The sequence below is a fragment of the Elephantulus edwardii genome, unplaced genomic scaffold, assembly GCF_000299155.1.
Source record: "Elephantulus edwardii isolate Elephantulus edwardi_28Jun2011 unplaced genomic scaffold, EleEdw1.0 scaffold00068, whole genome shotgun sequence".
Lineage (NCBI taxonomy): Eukaryota > Metazoa > Chordata > Mammalia > Macroscelidea > Macroscelididae > Elephantulus > Elephantulus edwardii.
Genome location: NW_006399818.1, coordinates 2,311,798 through 2,319,409, shown reverse-complemented (window position 1 = coordinate 2,319,409; position 7,612 = coordinate 2,311,798).

Below are 7,612 nucleotides of genomic sequence, written 5' to 3'. Positions count from 1 at the left end.
TTGTACAGTTGGTTTTAAGGTCTCTTCTGCCATTAGAGCCAGTAGGTTACAGCTATTGATGTAACTGTAGCTGCAATTTTTGTGCAGGACTGAGAAACACAGTGCATTATTTATTGCGGAATCATTGCTGCTAAATAACTACTGTCTGTTTATTTAACACAACAGTTGAATGCCTGAAGAAGTTGCAGTGGCTTTATTATATGTGAATGCATCTGTTTCTCCTCATAAATTGTTTTACTGCTGCATTTTTTGTTTGTTTTTAAAATTAAACTGCAGTTTTTCCTGGAATGTAAATTTAGCTTTGCTTAACAGTAAAATAAGTGAGCCATGTTGGACATTTTAAGTTCATGCTATATGATTTCTTGCTGGCAAACGAGTAGCTAAGAGAGTGATAAGCACATTATGTTTAGGGAAATATATGATGCAGTAGTTGATTCAAGCAAGTGAATACCACACATTTTTGGGGATCTCACCTTAGACCAGTAATTAAAGCACCAGAATTCTTTATTTTCAACATTTTCCACGTTTTACAAATTGTTGTTGGCGCTATTTCAGTTATGTCTCTTAGCAACCTTCTATACAACAGAAGAAACAATGCTCAGTCCTGCACCATCCTTCTAATCACTGCTATGTTTGAGCCCATTGTGCAACCACTGTGTAAGCCCATCTCATTGAAGGTCGTCCTCTTTTTTGAGGATCCTCTACTTTACCAAGCATAATGTCCTTCTCCAGGGACTTGTCTCTCCTGCTAACATATCCAAGTATGTGAGATAGTCTCACCATCCTCATCTCTAAGGAATATTGTGGTTGAACTTCTTCCAAGACAGATGTATTTGTTCTTCTGGCAGCCCATGATATATTTAATGCTCTTCACCGACACCGTAAGTCAAAGACATCTATTAATTCTTCAGTCTTCCTTATTTTTGTCCAGCTTTCACATGTGTATGAGGCAGTTGAAAATACCATGGCCTCGTCAGGCCCACCTTAGTCCTCAAAGTGACATCTTTGTTTTTTTAACACTTTAAAGAAGTCTTTTGCAGCATTCCCCAATGTAATACGTCATTTGATTTTTTTAACTGCTGCTTCTATGGAATTGTGGATCCAAGTGAAAGGAAATCCTTGACAACTTAAGTGTTTTCTTCACTTTTGACAATGTAACTTGTTGGTCAAGTTGTGTGAGGAATTTTGTTTTCATTATGTTGAAGTGTAATCCATACTGAAGGCTGTAGTCTTTGATCTTCATCAGTCAAAATTTCAAGTTCTCTTCATTTTCAGCAAGTGTCATTTGCTTATTGAAGGTTGTCAGTGAGTCGTCTTCTAATCTTTAATGCCACATTCTTCATGTAGTCCTGCTTCTTGGATTATTTAGAGAAATATCAACTGCATACTGCTGAATATTTATATTCTTAATACACTTAACTAATTTTGCTTTGTGCTTTAAAATCAGTTAAACTAAACCATACAAATCCAGTCAAACATGAAAGATCTTGCTTTTGTTCGTTTTAAATACATTTCTTTATAAGGAAAGTTGGTAACTTCATTGGGGAACAATTTCATTTAGGGGCTGTATGTGCTTAAGTTTGTGTTTTAAGAACATTCACTTGGAATCAGCTGAAAGCTGTAATATGCCTTTGAAATGAGCCATGATAAACTACAGTCAGAGAAATGAGAACTCAGAAGATTTTTTTTAAGGATTGTAGGTATTATCTATTTACCAGAGATAGTAAATATTACAGTTTTGATTATGCATCTCTTTGAACATCATAAACACATCTTGGTGTTAAACTAACAGTGTTTTAAGCATTTGTGTTCACTTTTAAGGACTTATTTGTTTAGTGCATCTTACAAACTATAAATCCTAATTGGTATATATTTTGAAATGGTAATGTAAAAATTTTGGCTTATATACCATGAAAATAGTCATAACTTAATTTTTTTTTCCTGACATTCACTGTAAAACATTCAGGGGTCCTACCATTTCTGTTCAGGAAATCTTGTAGTTTATTGTTGTTATTTAACAGTATTAAGTGAATTTTTGTATATTTCATTTTAACTTTATTTGTGAATAGTGATTGTGGCATGTTTGGGAGTGTTATTTTAATATTTCATGATATTAAAATTTTAATTTTTTAAAAAATAATTTTCTGGAAGAAACAGATTCATGTGTAATGGTGAATATTGGACCACTACTGCTTTTCACATTTGTAAATTGATTTTATGTTAAACCTGTAGCCTAACAAACTGCTGTTATTTCTAACTGACAGACATGTATTAATATTGTACTTTGAAGGTTATAAATATTATGTGGAAATTCCTCCATTTTGTTTTGAAATTTCTAATAACAAAATCTCCATGTTGTTAAAAATGTGATTTTGTTGAGTCATACTTTTTGCTTGGGGAAGGCTCTGAAGATTGGAATAATTTATGAGTCTCTGTTTTATTAAGGCAGCAGTGGTATCTACTTAATAGTTATAAAAACCAGTTGTTTTGTTTCTCTGCTCTGATTCTGTTGACTAGAACCCTCAGTTACAAAGTATTTGGTTTAGCATTTCATAAGGAAATGTTTGTTTCTGTGTGTTGTATGTATTACAAGGTTGACATACCTCTTTGATACATCCAGTCTCATTGCTGTTCCTTCAGAACAGATTAGTAGCAAACCCTCCATTTGGTTTCCAAGTTTCATGGGAAAAGATTCCTCATCTCTTCCCAGGGAGCTGCTTGTGGATTTGAACTGCCAGAGATGTTACCTTTGTCTTTCTAGGAAATCTTAGTATATATCTTCATCTTATTAAAGATTTTGGTGAGCAGACAAGTATCTTTTTAATACCAGAGCACGCTTGAAGATTCTGAAATGCTTACAGTGAAAAGAATTGAAACTCAAATACTTAGCCTTAAACAACAATTAGATTAATCTTAACCTGAAAGGATACTTAAAGAGATTATGCCTTTATTTGTTTCTTTTCTTTCTAAATAGTAGTTATTTCACACCTTAAACGTGCCACTCTAAGAGTTAGAAATTATTGCATTCTATTTGGTGTGATAGCAGCCTTATCTTTTAACAACTGCCACTAACATGTTATAATAATCTATTTTATGGACTCAGGTTCATGTGAGTTTAAAAGATAATCTTGCCAAATAGAAGCCTTCTGAATTTACAATTTTAATGTCAATTTTTAAAATATTCATTTCTTAACAGTTTTTCTTTTTTTGATTGGCAAGTTAATTGATATCAGACTTTTAAATGGAAACACAAGCTTATTACGAACAAGCTACTTAAGAATGTGCATACTCCATGTGCTCCAAATTGGAAATCTCCAAATACTCACACTTTGGAATCAAGGAAAGACATGTGTTTTTCTCATTTAGCCTAACACTCACTTTTTAGGTACATACACATCACCTACTATCAGTTTTAGCCAGAGTTAGTATTCATGGTTCATCACTGACAAGAAAATGACCATTGAATTCATCCATTTTCTTTTAAAACACAAGGAATGTAACAAAATGACAAAATATAAAGATAATTAACTTGAAAGTCACATAAAATTTTGACCTATGATAATGGGATACTGCTCATTGATATAAGCCCCTTTATGGGAGAGATATGGGTGATAAGCTTCCAAGAAGCTTTATTTCTAGACTCAGAAGGTGGTGATTCAGTTCTTTTTATAATGTAAGATCAGAAAAAGAAATTTCTGTGGTCGCATTATGTAATTTAGAATTTGCTGTTTATGAGCTTAAAATTCTGAGTTGTGGGTTGCCCCCCCATATTAAAAAAGGCAGAGAATTGGCCATTTAGATTGTCTAGCATTAATAAAAGAACTTCTTTTTCACTGTGTAAAAACCATTTACAGCCTTGGAAACGTCTAGTTTCTGTTACTTAGAATTGACATGGCAATAGGCACAGGATTCCTAGTTTCTGTATTACTGTGTCAGATGACGGTGAATTACAGGCTTAGTGTTTAGTGGAAGTAAATGCATACTGAGTTCCTCCAAAGCTTCCTCTCTTTCCTGAGCCAACCTCTTTTTTCCTTCTTGGAGGACTCTTCCGCTACCCTTCTTTTCTTGGTAATATAACTCATTCTTCAGGTCTCTATGGTTTCTTCCAGAGAGCCTCTTGACCCACGCTGCACATCTGCTATACCACCATACTGGGTTAAATGCTCCATTATTTAATTGTATTTGTTAACTGGATTGTGCACAAAGTAATCCTGAATAATAACTAATATTTATCAGTTATGTAACATTAAATTGAACTTGGCTCTCCTCTCTGAATGAGCCAAAGATAAATATTATAATGTGCCATTGAGTTGCCTTTGTACAGCAGCTCTGAACCCTGCCCTGTCCTAGCCAGTTTCACTAATTCAAACATTCCAACTCCCATAGCCCGAGTTATTGTATCAATCTATCTCATCTGGGGTCTTCCTCTCCTGTGCCGTCTCTGCACCCTTCCAAGCATGATGTCTTTCTCCAAGGACTGGCCTTCTCTTCATGTGCCCGAAGTATGTGAGACCAAGCTTCAAAATCCTAGCTTTCAAAGAGAAACTTGGTTTCACCCTCTCAAAGATTTACTTGTTTCTTGACAGTCCATGATATGTTCAAGACTCTTCTCTAGCACCACAACTCGAAGACATCTATTCTTCTGTCATCCTTATCATTGTCCAGCTCTCTGATGCATAGCAAGTAATTGAGAAGACCATGGCCTGGATTAGGTGCACCCTAGTCTCTAGATTGACTTCGTTGTTTTTCAGCACTCTGGAGAGGTCCCTAACAGCCCATTTCCCCAATGCAATTTGTTTAGCAATCAAAAATTGATAAGAAACTTTGTCTTCCTAGTTTGTTAAAATATGTGACTCTAGAAGTATATATTGTTATTGTTGATAGCCATTGAATCCAGCATGACTCATAGTGACCCTATGAACAAAAGACCTGAAGCCTTTCTATAACTGTTGTCCTTTCTCAGAGTTTATAGTTTCCAGAGGCATGTTGTTTAGGAAGTGGATGCTACTCCTGGAAGTATATGAATCACCCTAAAATCAAACCGTTTGAACCTACATAGTTGTGCCACCCTCACCATCTCTGATATGATTGATACTATTGTTACTGTCACTGTAAATCCATCATATTGAGGGTCTTTCTTGCCTACACTTACCCTACACTGTTCCAAGCATGATATTTCAAGAACAAGCCCCTCCTAACAGCATGCCCAAAGTATGTGAAATGAAAGCTTCACCATCATCTTTGCTTCTCAAAAGCACCCCGGTCACACTTTTTCCAAGGCAGATTGTTCTTTTGGCAGCCCATGGGTTATTCAGTACTTTTCTCCAAGTTCACAACTCAAAGGCATCAGTTTTTCTGTCATCTTAGTCACTGTCCAACTTTCATATGTGTAGCAAGTAATCTAAAGGACCATGTCTTGGATCAGTTGAAAGACTAAGGCTTGCACCCTTAGTCTTTATACTGACGTCCTTGCTCTTCAGCACTTTGGAGAGGTCTCTGACAGATTTTTCTCAGTGAAATAACATCTTTTGATTTCTTGATAGCTGAAAAATCATCTGAGAAGTTGGACTTTATGAAGAAGAATGTGACATCTGGTTTGGAGGAAAACTCAACAGCCTGCATTATGCAGATGACACAACCTTGCTTGCTAAAGGGGAGAAGGACTTGAAGCGCATGCTACAGAATGTCAAAGACAACAGCCTTCAGTGTGGAGTACATCTCCACATCAAGAAGACAGAAATCACCACCACTGTGCCAGTAGGCAACATCATGAGAGACGGGGCGAAATTGAAATTCTCAGCGATTTCATCTTCCTTGGATTCACAGTCAACTTGGTACTACAACTGAGAACAGATTATCTCCGAAAACAGCAGTAGCAGGCATGTTGTTTCGTGGCCTTGAGTTGACTGTGACTCAGTGATCTGGACCTTGACCTATCCTGTACCATCCTCACTGACATGTTTCAGTCTGTTGTTAGTCACTGTCAGTCTTGTTGAGGGTCTTCCTCTCTTTCTATGACTCTCTACTTTTTCCCACAGAAGGCTTTTTTCCCCCAAGGAAAAAGTAAACATGAATCTGTTTATGCATACGCTGTATGTGAAGTTGTAGGCTGCTAGTGAAAAGTATATTGTATCAGGTTAAGATCATGACTTCTAGAATCAAAGGGCTTGCTTTGAAGTCTAGCTAGCTCTTTGATCTTGTAAATTTACTCCAATTTCTTTATCTGTAAAATAGGATGTAATATATTGTTCATGGGTTGTTATGAGGACTAAATAAAATAATGCATGTGACACCTGGAGAACAGTGTCTGACACAAGTAATTTTATAAAAGCTCACTGTTACCAACTACTCTGGTATCATGGCAGGGTGATGGGCTCCTGACCCACAGGTGGCACTTCTCTGGCAGTTCAAACCACGCAGCAAGCCCTGAGGGAGAAAGATGGACATTCTCCTCCCATGTGATTTTCAGCCTTACAAACCCACTGGAGGGTCAGCAGTGAATGAGTTCTGATTTGACAGCAGTGAGTTTTTGTGTGAGTGAGAAAATAAGGAACCCTCGTGGTATCATGACTAGATGCTTGGCTGCTAACCAAAAGATTGGTGGGTTGAACCTACCAGCTGCTCTATGGGGAAAAGATTTGGCTGTCTACTTCTGTAAAACATTACAGCCTTCGGTCTCAGAGGACTGACTCGTCTGGGAATGAATAATTGGACAGTGTCTTCTTTATTGTTATTCCTGAAGGCAGGACCATACAATTCTAGTTAATACAGCCAAAGGGAATGTGGGCATGGGGGTGATGCATGTGCATCTTGAAGCATATTCTTGTGTACGCTGAGTCAGAACTGACTTACAGCTCACCCTCCAGCTGGTTTTCCAGAGGCAGAAAATCTGAGAGGAGGAGACAGCCCATCTTTCTTCCACAGAGTGACTGATGGATTTCAGGGGAGTATCTCTGAATTGGCAATACAACTCCTTACCTCTAAGCTACAAGAGCTCTTTATTGGAGCTGCTTGTTGTTAGGTGCTGTCAAGTGTGACTCATAGTGACTCTGAACAACAGATCAGAACCCTGTCCTGTGCCAGCCTATCTCTGACATACTTCAGGCCTCCTGCTCTAGTCACTGTCAATCCATCTGGTTGCGGGTCTTCCTCTCTTGCACTGACCTTCCACCTTTCCAGGCATGATGTCCATCTCCAAAGACTACGTCTAGCAAAATGCCAAAGTCTTTGAGACAAAGCTTTCTGATCTTTGCTTCCGAGCAGTACTGTGGCTGCTCTTTTTTCAAGACATGCCTGTTTGTTCTTTTGGCAGTCCATGGGATCCTCAGTGCTCTTGTCCAGCAGCACACCTCAAAGGCTTTGTTGGTCAGCTTTATTCACTGTCCAGCTCTCAGATGCATAGCAAGTAATTGAAAAGATCGTAGCCTGGATCAGGCACACCTTAGTCCTGAAGCTGACGCTCTTGATTGCCATCAAGTGGAGCATGACTCATAGCAAACCCTTGAACAAAAAGGTTTGAAGCTTTTCCACAGCCATTGCCATTTATCAAAATTCACAGAGTTTCCAGAGGCATGTGATTTAGGAAGTGGATGCCGCTCCTGCTTGCAAACCG